General features: G+C 51.7%; 1 long non-coding RNA gene across 1 annotated transcript; it reads left to right on the top strand.

The window, feature by feature from the left end:
- Positions 1-1,311: 1,311 nt before the first annotated feature.
- On the top strand, positions 1,312-5,357 carry LOC132689419 (uncharacterized). Its single transcript, XR_009614998.3, has 2 exons — positions 1,312-3,971; positions 4,057-5,357. It is a non-coding gene; the product is annotated as an uncharacterized LOC132689419 (long non-coding RNA).
- The last annotated feature ends 15,941 nt before the right edge of the window (positions 5,358-21,298 follow it).

Raw genomic sequence — 21,298 nt, 5'->3', positions numbered from 1 at the left:
GCCGGGGGAGAGAGCTGGAAGGTGCTGGCAGGCAATGCCTCGCTCTGAGGAGGGCGCTGAAGTCCCCAGGGGGAGCCACTCTGAGAAAACCCACTCACCTGCCCCACAAGGCGGGAGTCAGCTCTGGGCACCGTCCCCCCTGCAGAGAACTAATACCGTGTCAAACCGGGCCTGCCTCTCAGGCTCTTCCAGATCCTTCTATCCACTGGACAGCAGAGGCGTCAGAAGTAGGGAGACCGTATCACCGACTGTGCCAACTAGGACATTGAGAGAAAGAAAGCGCTCTTCTCAGTAACCATGTCTGGGCAAGTGACCTAAACTGGATGCTTCCGGGCGAACTTGCCATCGTCCTGGGCAGCAAGCAGCAGACAGATGCGGGAGGAGGGGCTGGAGAAGAATGGAAGGTCCAGACGCTCCTCCAGTGCAGACATCAGGGTTTACATTCTTTTTTTTTTTTTTTTTTTTAATGTTTGTTTATTTTTGAGAGAGAGCACGAGCGGGGGAGGGGCAGAGAGAGAGGGAGACCCAGAATCGGAAGCAGGCTCCAGGCTCCGAGCTGTCAGCGCAGAGCCCGACGCGGGGCTCGAACCCCCGAAACCGTGAGATCCTGACCCCAGCCGAAGTCAGATGCTTAACGGACTGAGCCACCCAGGCGCCCCAGGCATCGGGGTTTAAAACCGGCCCCCAACCGGCGAGGAGGGGAGAAGCCTCAGCTGAATGAAATCTGGAGCTTTAGTTGGCTGACCTGATACTCTTCTCCTGAGAGGGGCCCGTCCAGAAAAGGTGGGGAGGCTCCGAAGATTTCATCCCGGGACAGGCCGCGGACTGCAGGGGAGTGTGGCGAAGAAGCAAAGCTGCTCTAGGAGTCCGCCAGATCCCTCGCAGCGCTTTCAAGAAAACGTTACTGTGTCTGATGCCCCTAATGATGGGGCCCATTTAATAGGCGAGGTGACAAGGTCAGAAGCCAAAGAAGTTCCAGCGCCTGTGTGCTTCCTGCCCCGCACGCCCCCGATCGGAATTCCTCTCAACCCCCACCTGCCCTTCAGCACCTATATTTGTGCCTTAGCACTGCCTGGGGCTGCTGGGATCAGCCCCGGGGGGGAATCGGCTTGGAGGGTTGCCATGGAGACAAGCCCCGCCCCAAGTGGGAGGTGGGCTTAGACAGTTTATGCTAATAGTTGCCATGTTCTCATTGGCTCAGGGGCTGACGTCATCCCCGGTTCTCACAAAGCAGCTATTCTGACCCAAGCAGATATCACGACGCAGATACTAGGATCCGTGTTTGTAGATACAGGAGTTGAGGCCAAGACAGCGCGTGTTCCAGGACCCAGTTTCCACTACAGCGGGGACCCAGGTTTTTAAATTTGGACATCAGTGGTCTTTCATTCTTTTGCAAGGCCTCTCTAGACAGAATTCTAGAGTTTCTTCTGGTTTCTGTGAGTGTGGCTTGGAAGGAGGCGTTTCTAGGATAGTCCCTTGTTCTGTTGCCCCGCACCCCTTGTTGGCACTCTAATGCCAACTGTCTTTGTCACCGGCGGGAAGGTAGGCAGCTGGAAATGCTCTGGAGGGTTGAGGGCCCCGTGTCATTTGTTTTGCTAATGGGGCTGTTGTATTCTAGGGGCTGCCTCATCCTGACCTAATAGGCGAGAGATTAAAATTGATTTCCACGCCGACACTGTCAGGGAACATGTCTGAACTGTCTTTTGGGATCTAATCTCTCTGTCCACTTCCGCAGAGAGGTTGGATGTCGTTTCAAAAGATGTCAACAAGTTTGTCCTTGATGGATGAGCTGACTTAACAAGAGCCTCACGCTCCGTATGGGCCGCGGGGTGATCAGCGCCTGAAGAAACATGTGCCGCTCTGGTCGCATTAGTAGGAGCACGGTGCCGGTCCAGGGAGGTGATGGGCTGCGGGGCTCACCGGCCTGCTTTAGCGGGTGCCCACGGGGGGGATGTTAACACGATAATGTCCATTTAGAGGAGGGTAACGAACGCTGTGAAGGATCTGGAATTTGACGTGATGAATGTTTGAGAGGCAGTTAACGAGTCTGCATCTGGGAGGACCAAAGAACAATTATGTCCTCTCTGAAGTTTGGAAGGCCTGTCTTGAAGCTGAGCGTTGTAGATTTTATTCCGTGTGTCTTTAGGAGGCTACGGGTGGAAATCACCGGAAGGCAGACTTTGTTTTTCATACAAGGAAAAGGTTTCTAACCGTCAGGACTTCCTGACATTGAAGTATTTGGCTTGAGGGGGATTGAGGCCTTCATCCATGGGGACCGTGTGGAGTCCCCTTCTTTGCTCATCCCCCTCCACAGGGGCACGCAACAGAGAGAGCCTCTTTGTGTCAGGGAATTCACTTGGGCCTCATCTGCCTACACCCTCTCTGGCTTTCCTTGGGCATCAGCCCCCGTAGTTCTCAGCAATCTCATCCTGGCTGCTGTTGAGTCTCTTTGAGAGCTATCCCTTTTGTAGGCCAGTGAGTTCTAGAAGTGGGCGCCTGAGGGCTGCTGCCAGCTCCACAAGGCCATCCGGGACTCAAGCACTCATCCTTCTGCCCCAGCAGCCTCAGAGCCTGACTTCTACCTCATGGTCAGAGACGGGTCCTTGGGGCTCCAGCCATCACATCTGCATCCCAGGCAGCAGAAGAAAAAAAAAAACAACAAAAAAAACTGACAGGTTCCTTATGTTTTTGTTCTATCTCCTTAACCAAATCTTATAAAGCTGGAAGAAGCACTCTTTTGGCCAGATTCAAAGCTGCCTTGAAAAGATGGGGATATGGAGACAGCAACTGACATAAATCTGCCGTGGTTCCCAAATTGCCCAGAACCTTCTGCTGGCGTCCATCACTCCCCATGAATGGCTCCACCTGCCTGTCTCACCGGCGCCCCAGAGCCTCCCCACTATGCTACTCCCTCAGGCCCCTCTACTTGCCTCTTTCCCAAACTGAAGCCCGGTTGTCATGGTGATGCTTCCCTCGCTCTTCCCGGAACTGAATCGCTTAGCAGGCCTAGATTTATCCACTTCTCCCCGTCTCTTCTGCCTCTTCGTCCACACCGCCACCACCTCTGGTCTGGATTCCTGGAAAAACCTGTTCGTGACCCTCCCTGCTTAAACGGAAAATGGTAGGAGAAAGGTCCTTGCTGACCTTTCCATGGAAAGCTTCCTCCTTCCCTCCTCCCCCTCCTTCTCGAGCTGCCTCGACCCAGTTTTTAGCCTTTGCTTTCTCTTGTCTCTGAACATCATCTCTGGCTTTCCTTTTGTTTGTTGTTGTTTTTTCCATGTTTATTTACATTTGAGAGAGAGAGAGAGAGAGACACAGCATGAGCGGGGAGGGGCAGAGAGAGAGGGAGACACAGAATCCGAAACAGGCTCCAGGCTCCGAGCCGTCCACACAGAGCCCGACGCGGGGCTGGAACCCACGAACCGTGAGATCGTGACCTGAGCCGAAGTCAGATGCTTAACCGCCTGAGCCACCCAGGGGCCGCTCTGGCTTTTCTTTTGAGTATTACACCTCTTCCCCCCTCTTTCCTCTGTTGGTCTGACTCAGCCCTATGACTCATTCGTTAGGTCTCCCAGTGAACGTCACTTTCTATTTTTTCCTGGGCTAATGTGTATTGAACCCTTACTACAAGCACGGCCGGGTGGTTAGCATTTATATGGATTTTCTCACTTGGGTTTTCTCCAGGACCCTGAGAGGTGGAAACTATTCTTTTTGTCACTTTACATATGTGGACATTTGAGACGTAGGTCACGTAGGTGATCAGAAGTCGAGCCCGGGGACATCGGACATCTTTCTGCTCCTCGGCACCTTCGTGGATCCTTCCATCCCTGGAAGGCGGCAGCGCTGTGACCTCGCGGTTCCCGAAGCGTCCCAGATACAGGATTCGGTGCACGTGTGTCCATACAGAGCTGGTTGTGGGGACCAGACAGCCTTGGTTCTTATCTGCGCCTTGCCATTTATTGTGACCTGGGGTAATTATCCAACCGTTCTCGGCCTGTGTGAATTGTGGGAAGAGCGAACATTCTCTATTTTTTTTTTAATGTTTATTTTTGAGAGAGAGAGACAGAGACAGAGAGAGAACGAGCGGGGGAGGGGCAGAGAGAGAGAGAGAATCCCAAGCAGGCTCCACACTGTCAGCAGGAAGCCCGATGCAGGGGTCGAACTCACAAACCATGAGACCATGACCTGAGCTGAAACTAAGAGTCAGACGCTTAGCCGTCGGAGCCATCCAGACGCCTCATGAAAGGCAAGTATCTAATATTTAAACGAATGACTATCATTTAAATGAATAAGTAAGCGAATGAATGTAGTGTACCTATCGCACAGTTAACTCCCCCTTTGTTTGAATTTTTTTTAATGTTTTTATTTATTTTTGAGACAGAGACAGAGCATGAGCAGGGGAGGGGCAGAGAGAGAGGGAGACACCGAATCCGAAGCGGGCTCCAGGCTCTGAGCTGTCAGCACACAGCCCGACGGGGGGCTCGAACTCACAGACTATGAGATCATGACCTGAGCCGAAGTCGGATGCTCAACCGACTGAGCCACCCAGGCGCCCCACTCCCCCTTTATTTGAAGGGCAGATGTCTGCTGGTTGGAGTTGACAGATAGCAATCTCTCCTTCTCTCCAGGACAGCATGCTGTTCTCCTGTGTCTGTGCCTGGTGGCGATCCATCATTCCCTACAGGGCCCCTGGTCATCCACTTCCTCAGTTACTCAGTAAAGTCCCTCCCCTAAGAGCAGAGGATTGGTTAAGGAAAAGATATGAGACCGGAATTGTCCGATCAGACCGAAGCCGAGGACACTTGCTCTAGACGGATGGAAGGAAGGCTGTCCCCACTGGAAGGGCAAGGAAGCTACTCACGTTCTCCAACAACCACAGATCCTGGGCTTCCCACCCAGAAGAAGGAATTAAAATGGCCAGTCTGCAGTCTCACAGGGAAAGAGGGGGTGATCGGCATGAAGTGTTCTAAGTCCGTCTCCCTGTTTAGGGGGAGGGTGGAGATACTGACTAACTTGAGGTCTTGGTTAGCCAAGTAGGCGCGTTAAAATTTTGACCCCTGAACACCTAGAAATTGCATATGTCACTGCTAAGTATCAGAGGGAAGTAAAAGTATAAAGGATAACTGATTAGTCTCAGGATGCGGGAATGGAAATGTGAAAAAAGCATAAAAACAGTGAGAAAGCCCAGAATAGTAAAAACTGAAGGCGTAAAAATCGGTTTGCACATTTGCTGTAAGTGGACTCAACTCCTAAGTTGAGAGGCAGACGCTGAGAGGTCGAAAGAAAAAAGAGAAATCCATCTGAGTGCCCAATACAGGAGACGTACCCAGAACGTAAAGACACGCAGACATCGAAAGTATTCCGGATGGAAGAGACACGAGCCAGCTGCTAAACAAGACAAGGTTGTCACATTCACATTGGACGACTGCTTTCCAAGGAAAGGAGAAGAATTAGGCCTAATGATGCGGTCGGTCTCCACGATGTGAAAAGTAACCATTCTTTGGAAATACGTGACGATTTTAAGCTGGCAATGATGATACAGTCTCAAACAATACACAGGGAAAACTTGATTGAATTATATGGAGAATTGGACAAATCCATAATGATTCTGGGAGATTTTGCCTCGCTGTCAGTATTAGATCCAATAGACTGAAACATAGAAAGACATAGATTATTTAAACATCTCTTGGGGCGCCTGGGTGGCCCAGTCGGTTAAGCGTCCGACTTTGGCTCAGGTCGTGATCTCGCGATGCGTGGGTTCGAGCCCACGAACGTTAAAAAGATTTTAAAAAATAAACAAAAGTAAACATCTTTTGAAACTCTCTAAGATACAAAAAGCATACTCTGTACCCAGTAATTAGTGAATATATATTTATTTCTAGTATACGTGGCCACATTTGCAAAAATTGACCATTGATTAACCCATAAGACAAATTTAAGAAAATATCAAAGAATAACATACAGACCGCAGTTTCTGTCTACAATGCAATTAAATTAGAGGATGGCCGCACAAGGGGCATGCATTGTTCCAAGACCGCAACCCAAGAGGAGGATCCTTTCTGTCCCTGGTGTGAGAATCACGGGTGACAGGCCTAGAGAAGTCTCGCTTTCGTGGCTGGTTTCATTCTGTCGGTGCCAGCAACAGGCTGGACCTAATACGTGCTGGTGTCTACCTGGGGGTTGATCGTTGTCATTCACTTTTTTTTTTTTAAGTTTATTTATTTATTTTGAGAGAGAGAGAGAGCGCGCACACGAGCTGGGAAGGGGCAGAGAGAGAGAGAGAATTCCAAGCAGGCTCTGCGCTGTCAGAAAGAGCCCCACTCGGGGCTCGAACTCAACAAGCAGTGAGAACACAACCTGAGCCGAAATCGAGTTGGACTCTTTTGTTTTTTAATGTTCTCTTTTAACGTTTATTCATTTTTGAGAGACAGAGACAGTGCAAACGGGGGAGGGGGGGGATACAGAATCTGAAGCAGGCTCCAGGCTCTGAGCGGTCAGCACAGAGCCCGACACGGGGCTCGAACTCACGGACCGCGAGATCATGACCTGACCGAAGTCGGACGCTCAACCGACTGAGCCACCCAGGCACCCCTGTCATTCTCTTTGCGAAGAGAATCCAGGAGGAGGAGGAGGAAGGCAGGGCCGTAGCCTGGCACTATGACATTGGAGAGGAAGAGCTGAGATTCCAAAAATTCACCCAAAGCACATGAATTCCTATAGTTTCTGCCCTTGCACGACTGAAGCGTGAACAGGAGCCCTACCCAAAATACAGAAACCCCCGGAGTTAAATTTGCAGAAAACAGGCAGGAGTTGAACTTACTCAGAATAAGTGCTCGGGAAATATCAAGCCCACAAAACAAACGGACTGAAAGTTTTCCCCTTGTTACCAAGCTCGTCTAGCATCATTCGGCAGGAATCAGAACAGGCCTGGACGCTGCTTGGGAAGCACAGAAGGGCTTCCTCTGGTGGCCCTGGGTGTGACGGGAAAGCTGGCCCTGCTTTTCCTTTGGGGGAGGGACAGGCAGTCCTGCACACCTGCCTCAGGGTCCGGGATTCAGGACTTTCTAAAAAAACGTGAAAGCCTTGAGGGGCTTCCCTGACGCGGCCTCCGTGAACCCCCATAATTATGGCAAAGAGCTTTTGAAAACGAAACCTTATTTTAACGCACCATGTAAAGATAGTTTATTTCCACACATAATATCACCTATTACCATGCACAGGCTAACATGCTTCGAGAAGATGTGTTACAGAAAAAGTGAAGTTTGGAGATCCCAGCCGTAATTTGTGTGTGTGTGTGTGTGTGTGTGTGTGTGTGTGTGTGTGTGTGTAAAAATGGACTCTCTTTACAGCCTTGCCTTTCCTTTAAAAGCGGGGTGTTCTCTGCGTGCATCAATCTCTGCTCCTACTTGGTGATCCCTGAAGTAAAAAAAAAAGCCCTTGGGGGGCCTGGGGGGCTCAGTCAGTTAAGCATCCAATTCTTGGTTTCGGCTCAGGTCATGATCTCACGGTCCGTGAGTTCGAGCCCCGCGTCGGGCTCTGCGCTGACAGCTCGGAGCCTGGAGCCCGCTTCGGATTCTGTGTCTCCCTCTCTCTCCACCCCTCCCCCACTCATGCTCTGTCTCTCTGTCTCAGAAATAAACATAAAAAAAAAGACGCAATATCAGTATCCATTCTTTTTTCCTTTTAGATCGGCTTTTTTTTTTTTTAGAGCAGTTTTATGCCCACGGCAAAACTGAGCGGAAAGTCAGAGTTCTCCTATGCCCCCCGGTCTCCCACCCCCACACCTGGCGCCCCCACGAGGAACATCCTGCACTAGCCTGGTACGTTTGTGGCAGCCGAGGAGCCTACGCTGGCCCATCATCACCCCACCATAGCTGACACTGTGGTCCGCTCTCGGTGGGGTACGTCCTGTGGGTTTGCGCAAACGGGCCCCGATGTGTATCCACTGTTGAAGTATCGTGAGACGAGTTTCACTGCCCTGAAAATCCTCTGCTGTGTCTGTTCACCCCTGCCCGCCACCCACCCCCTGACGACCACTGATCATTTTACTGCCTCCCTAGCGTCGCCTTTTCCAGAAGGTCACGTAGCTGGTAAAATACAGTGGGTAGCCTTCCTCGATTGGCTTCGTTCCCTTAGGAATACGCCTCTAAGATGGTTTCATTTTTAGCAGTTCTTAAAATGTCCTTCTTACCCCCCAGCCTGGGGGGGGGGGCAGGCTTCCTCCAATTCTTACATTTCTTTGTCTCATTCCCACCCCTATCCCCCCATCTCAGGACTTCAGTCTGTGTTCCTCATTATTATTATTATTTTTTAATGTTTATTTCTTCATTTTGGAGAGAGAGAGAGATAGAGCAGGAGTGGGGGAAGGGCAGAGAGAACGGTTAGACAGAATCCCAAGCAGGTTCCGCACTGTCAGCACGGAGCCCGGACGCGGGGCTCGAACCCACGAACCTCGAGATCATGACCTGAGCCGAAATCAGCAGTTGGACCCTTAACTGACTGAGCCACCCAGGCGCCCCACGACAGGCTCGTTCTTTTTTCCTCGGTTGTGCACAGGTCTGCCTGCAGCCAGAGCTATGTCCTTGGGGAGGGATTCTGTGAACACAAAACTCTCATCTGTGCACCCACCACAGCTGCTCGATGCGGGGGAGAGTTGGGAACTCACACTTGTCTGACCTGCCCTTCCCCTGCCCTTGCCCCGTGACCTTCAAGAGCTCTCTGTTGTCCAATGGAAAAAACAACAGCACCTTAGTTAGGCTTTCCGGGCATTCATGACGGGCTTTCAACCAGCCCTGCTAATAACCTCATTCGTTTTCTTCCTTTCCGTGGAAGCCAACCAAATCGGGTCGCTCGGTGTGCTTCCTCGCTCGGCCTCTTTGCTCACACTTTCCTTTCTGTCCGTGATGCTCTTACCGGCCATCTGTGCCATCAGAAGCCACCTACACCCGTGTCACGGCTCAGATGCCCCCTTTCTGCACAGCCTTCCCTTCTCGCTTCAGGGAGCGATGCCCTTTTCCTCTTCTTAAAAGAAGGGTTCCTCTTCTTAAAAGAAGGGTGTTTCGTTTTTATTTTTGTCCTCGATGTGTTCCAATGTATAATTGCGTGTAAGGATCCCCTGCCTCTGAGATCGAAGGCTCCCGAGGAGAGAGTTACGATGTCTTGTTCACCTTGGGTATCTTTTAGAGGCGAGTAATATGTATTTAAACGGAGCACCTCGTAAGATCGACGGAAGGCACACTGAGCCCCAGAGGAGAGGAAGGCGGGTTTGGAGGCTCTTGGGGGAGCAGGAAGTGGTCAGAACATGTGGCATCAGCCCTGGTGGGTGACGGCAAGACAAGTGAATAATACAGTCACCAGGGGCAGTGGGGGGCAGCCCCAGGGGAAGAGGAGAGGTTGATAGCAGCCTTCTCCAGCTTTACAATGTTGCCTCGGGCTGGCCCCGAGTGCGGACACGGGGAATTCTGCTGGGGAGAGCGAGGGAATTTGCTGGAAGCCCGTGTTATAGCTCAAAACACTACATCCGAGTCTTTCACGGAAAGTAGCCCGTTACCATATCCCTTGGGTGGCTCAAAGTCACAGCATCGTGGAATGTTAGAACTGGAAGGCAATTGACAGAGGATGTTGCCAAGCCCCTCAGTGTTATGGGCAGGGAAATTCAGACCCAGAAAGGTTAAACCGCTCTCCCAAGGTTACACAGAGGTACGTAGCAGAGCCTCAGTGCCCGTCACTTCCCTGCGTTTAAGCTTCTATTACCCAAAATCGAAGATGAAGACACACTGATTGCCCAGAGCTTGGTTGTTTTGGCCACTCGGTGACGTTTACTGTCTTGTCCTACGAGCGTCGTCTTTTAAAATCTGTGCCGGAAGAGGGTAGGTGCGTTGCGGGGAACCATGACGTCTTTCTTTGGCAGGAGACCGAGGACGGGGAGGTGGTGATTCCAAGGATTCTTCCTCCTGACACTGGGTTCCGGGAAGAAAGCTGGATGTGGACACTGTCTAGGCGGGTGACACCGACTATGATTCGGGTTTCCGGTCCATTCTGAGGGCCCCTGGGCTTGGCATGAAGAACGTTCCACGAAGGTGGGACTATCCAGGACTGCCGAGGAGGGCGGCTTTAGAACCGACGTGGAGGGGGATGGAAAATCTCATCCCCACGGAAACAGCAATGGTGGCCTTGGATCGTGAGCAGAGCACAGGTAATTAAGCGGATCAGAGATTAAAATACAGCCACACGTGGATCCGTCTAATGGGTCGGAAGGGGCTCGGGATGAGAATGTGGTCATGGCCTAAGACATCCCAAAGAAACAGCTGTGTGAACCGGTTGACCTTCGAGGCCACTTTGAAAGTCGTGGCCCCGGATCGCACACCCCTGTGAACGGACACACAGCCCAAGTGTGTTCACGACGAGGGCACTGCCTGCGTTTAACCAAACTCCCCATTTAGCTGCTGAGGACTGTGGGGTATACTCGACGTTTCGTACCCTAACTCTCCTCGGATAACCAGAGGACGCCTAAAACTAGTGGGTACCAGATATCTAGAACCTTCGGTTTGATTTGCAAATAGGTGCCTGGTTGGGGTCTGGGGCATCGTCCTCTGTACCTGCCCTCCGTCCCACTTCTGAGCGGAAACTCCTGAACTCTGTGTCTCTCTCGACCTTCAAACCAAATTGGTAACATAAGGCAAACAAAACAAAAGCCTTGCTGTAAAACACCTACCCATCCCCATTTTATTTGATCTTATTTTAAATGTTTCTTTATTTATTTTGAGAGCGAAGGTGAGAGAGAGAGAGTGCACATGAGCAGGGGAGAGGCAGAGAGAGAGGGAGAGAGAGAATCCCAAACAGGCTCTGAGCTGTCAACCCGGAGCCCCACGTGGGGCTCAAACTCGTGAACCGTGAGATCATGACCTGAGCCGAAGTCAAGTGTCGTTCGCTTCACCGACGGAGTCACCCAGGCGCCCCCCCCCACCCCCATTCATCCCCATTTTAAAATATGTAGTTTGGATTTGGAAGTCAGCTGGCATCGAACAGCTCTTGGTCAAGCTGTCCAGCTAGAATGGTAACTAGAAATCATCGGATTCTTGCTGTAACGAATCTAGAGCATGCAAATTGAAAAAAAAAGAAAAACCCACAGAACAGAGATTTGTGTGGATCCGAATAAATTGATAAGCGGCAACAGGTAAGCCAATTCTGCTTACCTGCACCTTGCATTTTGGAAAAAAAGGAAAAAGGATGATGAATTTGCATGTCTTGTACGAAACCAACAAAGACCTTGCTTGTGACGAGGGGACTTATTTCTCACAAAAAGAAGGGGGAAATTAGAACATCACTGAACAAAAGCCCGATGATGTTGGTTTCACACCAAGGTGCCAGGGCAAATCAAAGGTGTATTCCAATTTAATTAATATTACAAACAATTAGGGGATTTTATTAGCAAATGCTATTTATGGAAACTCGTACAAATGAAAACAACTTTCTAGATCTCCAGGGGGTATGTTTGAGACTCTTGCATTTCCTGGTTTTCAGAAAGTCTTTCGGGGGGGGGGGCAAAAAAAGAGAAAGAAACTAGATTTTTTTTTTCATTTCATGCTGCCTGATGCTCTCAGAGCTGTAACATGAATATCTCAGATATCTGCCGTGAAAGCTGACTTTTGGTTACAGAACCGCTGCCCCCCCCTTATCCCACTATCTCTCCCTCTGAACAATTTTTCTGCGTCCCGCCTACCCGCCCCGCTTTTCTCTTTATTAGAGTGTTAACTTGCAGCTTTCTGGGGTGTTGTCTTTTTTCCTTATCCGCATTTACATAAGTTGCTTCTAAAGTCAGAGAAAAACACAAGCCGCTCAACTATCTTGACATCGTACCAGCAGGAGAGCACAGAAGTCGCCAGAATGAGCAGGCTCCCTGCTTTCCCTGCTTTTCAGCGACGCACATGCTCTCTGTGTCGTCTGCACGGACCCAGGCCTCTCCACCCAGGGGGCCGCCCTTCGCTGAATGTTCTGCTCAGTGTCACGCAAGGGTGGCCATGTCTTTGCGTGGCCTGCACAGTGTCTCAGACATCGGCCTAGATCCCAGAAAATTCCAAATCGAGGGCTGGTCGTTCAAACATCCAATTTGGAGCCGCGTTCCTGGGTTGCAACACGCGTTTTCTCCGGAGTTTCCCTGCTGCTTGTTGTTCTAGGCCGGGGGGGGGGTGGGGGGGGTTCTTGAAGGGTGGTGGGGGCCCAGCAGCATCCGGGCATTTGTGAGCCATGCTGATTCCCAGGCCCCAGGCCCACTGAATCAGAATCTCCGGGGTGGGGGCCTGTGTTTTAAGAAGGCCGGCATGTGGTAACCACCCATTTAATGTTTATAAGAACCCTGTTCTACCAGGGAGGGAGATGAGACTCAGAAAAAGCCAGCAATTTTCCAGAGGCTTCCATAGCTAGCTCAGCCTGGTCTGTGCCCCTGAGCACGCAGCAGGACGCCTCTTTGCTGGGCAGGTGCCCGCGATGGTCTGGAGACGGTATTCGGCCTCCCCAGGTTTGGCCTTGGGGCTTCCGGTATCTGGCTCCTGTTCACTTTCTGGATGGTTCGATTATGAGACATTTTGGGTGACCCGTCACCTTTTCTATCCCCAACAAGGTGCCCGAGGGAGGACCGGAGGCCCATTCTGTGGGCATCTTCCGTGATGTAAAGGCTCGTTCACAGGGTGACCTTGGCTTTGTTGGCCCCTGCTACACAACTCTTGCCTGGATAGGGACCCTTGTTTGCCAAGATCCTAGTCTCTCTCTCACCCCTGCCATTTGGCTGTCTGGGTCACCAGCATTTGCTGGCTCTTTATTTACTGTGATGTGTGCTGCGGTCACACTCTGTCGCCCTCTGAATTTCCCTTTCAGCCGAGAGAGGGAGTGTTCTCTCTCGCCCATTCCTGTATTTCTCAGCCGGCCACCTCCATGCAGGGGAGGTTCGTGGTTAACCAAGAGAGACTGAGAGCCAAGTGGTTCTGCCTCTCCTAGCCATGTGACTGTTCTTGGGGATGCTCTTTAACCTCTCTGTGACTCAGTTTCCTCATCTGTAAAATGGGGTGATATTAGCAACCGTCTCCTGTGTTCGTTATGACTCAAGTCCAGAGTCATCCACGGTTTTGCTGGCCCCCGTAGCCCCGGCGGCGTTTAGGGGCATTATTTCCCCCTTTAGTTTAGTCCATCGAGGTTGTGATTTAAGTGAACGTGGGGGCAACGCGCGGAATGTCACGGAAATCCCCTTTCCCGGTGACGTCATGTGACGCAGTTGGGAGGCTGCTTCTTTGTGAACTCTTCTTCTTGGGGTTGGTTTTGTTTGACCACAGATGATCACCACAGGCAGGTGGGAGGCTGGACCCACAGGCAGGGGTCAGAGATGGCTGCGTCAATGTCACGTTGGCAGAAGAGCCTAGAAGGCGGCCAGCGCCAATTCGGGTTTATGTGTAAAGACCAGGCTCTCCGCTGCTCTCTGTGTCTGCCTCCCACGCCTTCACTCCCACCGTCCCTACTAATAAGACAAACCCGGGGGCTCGCTCTGAGCCAGGCATTGTTCTCGAAGGGGCACAAGGGAACCTCCTGCCGTGGGCAGGTGTCCTGGAGGAGAAGCGAAGCCAGCAGAAAGGGACTCCCAGAAATGAGCCGCCCCTGACATTGTGTTTCTGGGACTGTGGAAGTGATCTCCCCTGCACCTGTGACTCAGGCTGGGAGTGTGTGACAGTGGGGACGGGAGATGGCTCCCGGGCTGCCTGGGTCCCAGGAGGGTCCGTTTGTGTCCTGTGTCACATGTAGGCAGTTCCAGGGATGGGTAAAGTCGACCAGGTATGCCCAAATATGCCTGCCTGCTTGTGTCTCCTCCTTCCTGGTCCTCCCTGACCCTCCTCCCAGGTGTCTGGAACCTCTGTGCCCCCGACCTGCACTTACGTGTGCTTGGCACAGAATCAGCCCCTGTCACGGTCCTCTGTTTTGGGAACCACAGTGTGTCCTCCAGAAAGAAACCAATTCCAGCCCCTAGGGACGGGACGTGGGGGGCAGACACTGGGGAGGAGCCCTCCTGGGACCCCAGAACTCACACCAGTGGGTGGCCTTTTCTTCCTCTAGAGAGGAGACCGACCCTTCCCTTTCCCTCAAAGTCTGCTGGAAAGTCCTGCCCTTGAAACCCTTCCTCCCACCCCCTACCCCGCCGCCTGCCTGCCGAGCTGGCTTCCCCTCCCCAGACCCCGGTAGAGCAAGGACGGGGACCTGATGAAAGACCTCATGGCGGTAGCCGGGCCATCGGGTGTTCATCATCTCATGACACAGGCGTACCGAAACGGAACATTCCCGTATTTTAAACTTGCAGAGAACCGTGCTTTAATATAATTATTTTTGAAAGATTCTTCACCAGAAAGGCTAATAACAGCACCTGGGAAGCGGACAGCCTCTGATCCTTGACCTCATTGATATGTAAAGTGCCCTGTGCCTGCACCTTGGGGTGTGCGGCCACTTCCCCAGGCAACTGAGTCCCCTTGGTGCCTGCCTCCCCCTGCCTGCTGCTTTACCGGGCAGGTGCGTCTGGTCACCTGCAGTTCCCACGCTCCTCCCTGAGAAGGCGCCTTCCCCGGGACGCCCACCGGCCCGTCTCTAGCTTCTCCAACAGGACAGCAGGAAACCAGAGCAACGGGACATGACGTTTTTCAAACCCGGGACCCTGGGCCAGCCCTTTGCTGCCGGGATCTGGGGCTCCCGGTTCTCCAAAGGGTCCTTGCGGAGTGGAGAGTGGTCCGTGGAAATTAGTCCGGAAGCACAGCTTCTGCCTGACTTCTTGCTACCCGCTTTCGGCCTTGAAGCTGATCTTCCTTTGAACACTGGTGCCGACGGCTTAACGGGCCCCGAGGGGCTGGCGGGGTACAGTTAATAAGCCCCGCAGGAAGCGTGGTGCTCGGCAAGGCGATGCCACTTGGCCAAAGGGCCGAGCTGGGAGGTTAGCTACCGGCCCTTTGGCTCCCTCCTCAGAACTCGGAGAGCCCAGCTGTCGATAACTCAGCCCTCGCGGACGGGTCGCTCATCAGAGCCTTGTCCGGGACCCCGTCCCCTTCCGCCCCACTGAAGGGTGGACCAGGGCTGCAGGACCCACCTGTCCTAGGTTTCTGGGGGAGATATTTGGGGAGCCCGGCGGGGCTCATAGGGGCACGGTGCCGACCCTCTCTGCCTGTGGCTGGACCCAGAGGTCTGAGAGATCGCCGTGGCTCAGGGCACGTGAAGGGGGGGTAGGAGCGATGTTGGCCAATGTCCACATTTCAGAGTCAGTGGAGTGAAAATCCAGGGGACCCGTAACCTTGGGAAGCGAGAGGGGTTTGTGGGAGGGACGGCTGTTAGCAACCGAATGGCCGTTCTTTTCTTTTCTGAGATGGGACAGGGGTCTCGGCCCGCGTCCCTCTGTTGCGACGGTCGGCCAGTTCATCAGGGCTCACCTAGCGCCCGGGTGAGCAGGAAGGAGGGAGACACCACAAAAGAGGGGGCAGGCGATCGGAAGCCAGGCTTGACCGGGCCTCTAACACCTGGGTTTTGATCCCGGAAGACACATTTCCAGCCGGGTGCTCTGGGACAAAGCTGTTGAAAACATCTGCTTCACGGTCACGTTGGGGAGGTTAAACGGCCCTGTAAAAGGAACACACCTGATGTCCAGTGAGGGCTCAACGATACTGGCTACATAAGCTCCTTGCTTTTGAGAAATTCCTAACTTCTGAGTTTGAGAGGTAATCTGATCAAGAGCCTCATGCCTGGGGCGCCTGGGTGGTTCAGTCGGTTAAGCGTCCAATTCTTCATTTGGGCTCAGGTCCCGATCTCACGGTTCATGGGTTCATGGGCATCAGGCTCCGCACTGGCAGGGCAGGGCCTGCTTGGGATTCTCAGTCTCTCTCACCGGTTCTGTTTGCCCCTCCCTGGCATGTGAGCACTTTCTCTCTCTCTCTCTCTCTCTCTCTCTCAAAATAAATTAGAAAACAAGAACCCCGTTCCCTCTGATATCCGTTTATTAGAAGGACTCGGTGACGAAGGAAGATAAAAATTGAAAGCAATACTGCATTTGAGGAAGCTGGTATGATGGAGTGGGTGGTTTCCAGAGGGTAATCCAGGCAGACTTCCTGGAAGAGGTAAGTTTCAAAAGAGTGGACAGAAGCATGAATTGGTGAAGAGGATGGGGTTTCTTGGAGGGGGGGGCATTTGGTGGGTCCCTTGGGTTTTCCCCTGGAGAAGTTGTCCCTAAAGTTTATTTTTAATGTTTACTTATTTTTGAAGGGGGGTGAGGGACACTGAGAGAGGCAGACACAGAATCGGAAGCAGGCTCCAGGCTCTGAGCTGTCAGTGAGGCTCCAACCCACCCTCCCGGCTCCTGGCCTCCAGCCTCGGGGCGGTCTCCTCACCTCCCACTCCAGCAGGGATCAGAGGTTCAATTGAGGCTATTTTCAACTAGATGGCCTGATTTGGTGACAATAAGAAAGCAGCCTGAAAATGGGGGAACATGGGGTGCGAGGCGACTACCCCAGGCCCAGATTTGTTTGACTGAGCCTGGAAGTGAAAGCCCGCAAGGTCACGATGGGTTTAGAGGCATTTCCCCAGACCGCTGGGGTGTTTCTTTCTCTAGCTGCCTGGCTGAGCTAAATGCAGCCTTGGGGGGATGCGGTCAGCTCCTTGGCGGGGGGACCTGCCCAGCCTGGGGAGGCCCGTGACCCCCTCCGGCACTGTTCGTCCCCCAGCACCGGAAAGCCTGCATCACTGTGGGTCCCCATGTGTGGGGCCCACTTGTCTCCCACTGACTGATTCAAGAACTGCCGTGAAGGCAGAGACAGACTCCCCACTATGGAGTTGGCTTCATTGCACAGAGGCCGTGCCTCCTCCCCGGGCCTGAATAGACTCCCCTCGCCTCCTCCCCCAGGAGGCCTCCCCTGCCGGGAAGGGGTCCCATGCTGGCTTCAATAATGAGCCGACCGAGGAGCCACAGATTGTAGCTCGTCGTGAAGTCCATGCTGGGTACGGGGGACGAGAGAGGGTTGTAGCCAAGATCGACGTGGCTTGGGAGCTCCACCTCTCTTTTGGTGCAATTCTAGAGGCCAGGGCGGAGGGGCAGCTCTGGAAGATTCCATTGGTCCAGCAGTGGGCAGCTGTGACACAATAGGGAAGAGATATTTGGTCTCTGCTTCTGGTTCCTGGCACACAGCTGATGTGATGAAGCAGGCTCCGGGCTCCGAGCCGTCAGCCCAGAGCCCGACGCGGGGCTCGAGCTCACAAACCGCGAGATCGTGTCCCGAGTTGAAGTCGGATGCTTAACCGGCTGAGCCACCCAGGCGCCCCCAACAGGTGCCCTCCTTAATGCCCGTCACCCATTTAGCCCATCCCCCTACCCACCTCCCCTCCAGCAACTCTCGGCTTTTTCTCTGCAGTTGAGAGGGTCTTATGACTCGCCTTCTTCTCTGTTTTTATATTGTTTTATTTTTCCTTCCCCTTCCCTGCGTTCATCTGTTTTGTTTCGTAAACTGCACCCAGGAGTGAAATCATATGGTATTTGTCTTTCTCTGACTGACTTATTTCGCTCAGCATAATACCCTCCAGCTCCATCCACATTATTGCAAATGGCAAGCTTTCATTCTTTTTGACGGCTGAGTAATATTCCAACGCAATATATACCACATCTTGTTATCCATTCATCAGCCGATGGATACTTGGGCTCTTTCCATACTTTGGCTATTGTCGACAGTGCTGCTATAAACACGGGGGTGCGTGTGCCCTTTCGAATCAGTATTTTTGTATCTTTTGGATAAATACCTAGCAGTGCATTTTGAACTTTTTGAGGAGCCACCAAATTATCGTTCGCACGGGGGTAGGCCATTTTACGTTCCCACCAGCAGCATTCGGAGTTCCGATTTCCCCACATCCTCAACAACGCTTATTATTTTCTGTTATTATTACCCTCCTGGTGGGTGTGAAATGGGAGCTCACCATGGTTTTGATCTGCGTTTCGTACCTGTTGCTTATCTGCGCGGACTCGACTTTCTATGACGGACACATTGGAATGACGTGCAACTGGTTCGGAGTACTCTTGTCAAGGCAGATATGAATAATACCATGTGGCTGACTTGTTGGCTGGTAGAAAGCTCAGCGTCCATTTTGCTCCCGTGGCAGAACCGGATCTTGGAGTGATACCTGGGAGCCGGAAATCAAGGATAGTTGTCGGGATGTTCATTTGGTCAACAGACACCGACCGAGCACGTCAGGTGCCTGTGGCATTATGCCGGGCACTGGGGACGCGACAGTGACATTCGGTCCCTGCCCTCCAGGTGTTCAAAGTCTCGTGAAAGAATTAAACTCTGACCTGAGGCTAAGCTACAGAGAAGGGCGATGGGTGTCCCATGCGTTAGGCTTCCCAGGGCTCGGGTGGAGATTTGTGCAATCCTGTCTGTTGACGTCTTGTTCCCTCCTCTGACCCTTCACGTCATAGCTCGTGTAGGGGCACCCGAGTCACAGGTGGAAGATGAGATCGGGTCCGGGCACAGCTGGAGATCATTGATCCCACCTTAGGGTGGAAGAGTCTGGATTCCCATGACGAGCGTCCGGGTTGGCAGAAGAACCAACGGTGGATAGAACTGGCTTTGCCCTCACGTTCCCAGGAGATCACGTCCAGTGGGTGGAGCACGGTGGAAGGTTCTAGGTTGCGGGGTGGAGGGACGCTCAGGTGTCGGTGGCAGACAGGTACTGGCCACCTGGGAGACACGTGGGACAAAGTCTGGCCACCAGAAGAGAGCGGTAGCAGACCGAGTTAGGGCGGCAGGGTTTTAGCCGCACTGTCCACAGCTCAGAACCGGGTTCCTCAGCCCCAGCAGAAAGCCAGGGAACAAGACGGGATGGAGAAACTTACCACCCAGAGGGCTGTGTGGCTATGGCAGGTGCACAGCCAATTGCGCCCTTACTCGCCGAGAGCGCTAAAGTGAGGCACGCCACACACGGCCGAGCTGGTCAGTACTGGTATGGGGACTGGCCAGGGTGGAGTTGATAAGGACGTCCGTGCGGACACCGGGTTGCCATCCTGCTCATTCTTGGTTCCATTACTTTGGTGTTTGAGCTGACTTCTAAGAGTCCACCTTGCATGCAAAGGTGAAGTGCAGTGAACGTGCAAGTTGCTCTCATGATTTTTTAAAACATAGGGGCGCCTGCGGGGGGGGGGGCCTCCGTCGGTTGGGCGTCCGACTTCGGCTCAGGTCATGATCTCACAGTTCGTGAGTTCGAGCCCCGCGTCGGGCTCTGTGCTGACAGCCCAGAGCCTGCTTTGGGTTCGCTGGCTCCCTCTCCCTCTCTGCCCCTCCCCTGTTTGTTCTCTCTCTCTCCCTCTGTCAAAAATAAAAGAATAAACATTAAAAAAATTTAATATCTAAATTATGGCTTCTTAGAACAAGGGATCAAATGCTCCTTCCCGCTCCCAACACACACACACACACACACAGTGGCATAATAGTCAATGCATTTGAATCAATTTTAAGAGATCTTTAAAAAAATATTTATTTATTTTTGAGAGAGAGATAGAGAGAGAGAGAGAGAGTGCACATGTGAGTGGGGGAGGGGCAGAGAGAGGGAGACAGAGAATCCCAAGCAGGCTTCACATTCAGTGCAGAGCCAGACAAGGGGATTGAACTCATCAACTGTAAGATCATGACCTGAGCCAAAAATCAAGATAAGGGTGCTTAAGCAAGGTGCCACCCAGGTACCTCCAACAGATTTTAACACATAGTAGCAATAATCATAATAATACTGATAATAATTGCGAGCTAATGTATTTTAAGAGCCTAGGGCATGTCAAGCGCTATGCTCGGGACAAATCCCAAAGGGAATGTTTCCAGGGGCCGGAACAGTTTTCTGGAAATCAAACCACATAGAGAGTTGGGTCAGCCCTGTTCCCTCTAAAAACAGATCGAAGGTTGGCTTTCCAACCTTCTATGCCTTCAAGTTAGTGCGAGGGAGGCGAGAAAACTTTACCTTCTTTTTTCAGGCAAGAAAATGGTGGGGGTGTGTACAGAGTTCATTGCGAATCCCAAGTGGTCCCCCATCAGGCTTAAGGGGGCAGATGATCCAACCATCAGTTGTTTTTGGAGATTAGTCTTTCTTGCTGGGGGAAGATCATGAGCCCTATGGGACATTTTATTTTATATACAAATATAAATATATATATCTATTGTATTTATTTTATTTCTTAGGGAAATATTTATTTATTTTATTTCAGAGGGAAAGAGAGAGAATCTCAAGTAGGCTCCTTCACATGGAGCCCAACACAGGGCTCGATCCCACGATCCTGGGATCATGACCTGGGCTGAAATCACGAGACGGACGCTCAAGCCACTGAGCCACCCAGATGCCCCAAAGAAAGGCCCTTAAAGGTCATTTTAGCCTAAGTCAAGAAATGATAACTATTAAGTGATCAAGGCATTTGGGAATGACAAGTGTCAGAACCCTGAAGAAGGAAACAAGAGTCATGTTTTCTAACAGTGGCAGCTTAGGGACCCCGAGGTCTTTTCCAAACAAGGCGGTTGAGCATAAATGATGAGGGATGTGTTGAATTGGCGAACAGTTGGGTGTAGTGGAAAAAATTTCGCCTTTGAAGGTAGAAGGCCAGAATTCAAAGAACATGTAGTTGGGAAAAATCCCTTCGTGGTAAGACCCCAGTTAGCTTGATGCCTGCCGTGTGTGTGTGTGTGCTGAGTTGAAACCACGGTCTGGGGACGCCTGGGTGGCTCAGTCGGTTAAGTGTCCAACTCCTGATTTCTGGCTCAGGTCATGATCTCATGGTTCGTGAGTCCAAGCCCCTCGTCAGGCTCCAAGTGGACAGGGCTGAACCTGCTTGGGATTCTCTGTCTTTCTCTCTGTCCCTCCCCTTCTTGAGCTCTCTCTCTGTCTCTCTCAAAATAAGAAAGAAAGAAAGAAAGAAAGAAAGAAAGAAAGAAAGAAAGAAGAAAAAGAAAGAAAGAAGAAAGAAAGAGAGAAAAAGAAAGAAGAAAGAAAGAAAGAAAGAAGAAAGAAAGAAGAAAGAAAGAAAGAAAGAAGAAAGAAAGAAAGAAAGAAAGAAGAAAGAAAGAAAGAAGAAAGAAAGAAAGAAGAAAGAAAGAGAGAAAAAGAAAGAAGAAAGAAAGAAAGAAAGAAAAAGAAAGAAAGAAAGAAAGAAGAAAGAAGAAAGAAAGAAAAAAGAAAAAGAAAGAAAGAAGAAAGAAAGAGAGAAAAAGAAAGAAAAAAGAAAAAGAAAGAAAGAAGAAAGAAAGAGAGAAAAAGAAAGAAGAAAGAA

Source organism: Panthera onca, chromosome E3 (genome assembly GCF_046562875.1).
Source record: "Panthera onca isolate mPanOnc1 chromosome E3, mPanOnc1 haplotype 2, whole genome shotgun sequence".
NCBI classification, from domain to species: Eukaryota; Metazoa; Chordata; class Mammalia; order Carnivora; family Felidae; genus Panthera; species Panthera onca.
Note: the sequence above shows the minus strand (reverse complement) of the source record. Positions and strands in the feature narration are given on the sequence as shown.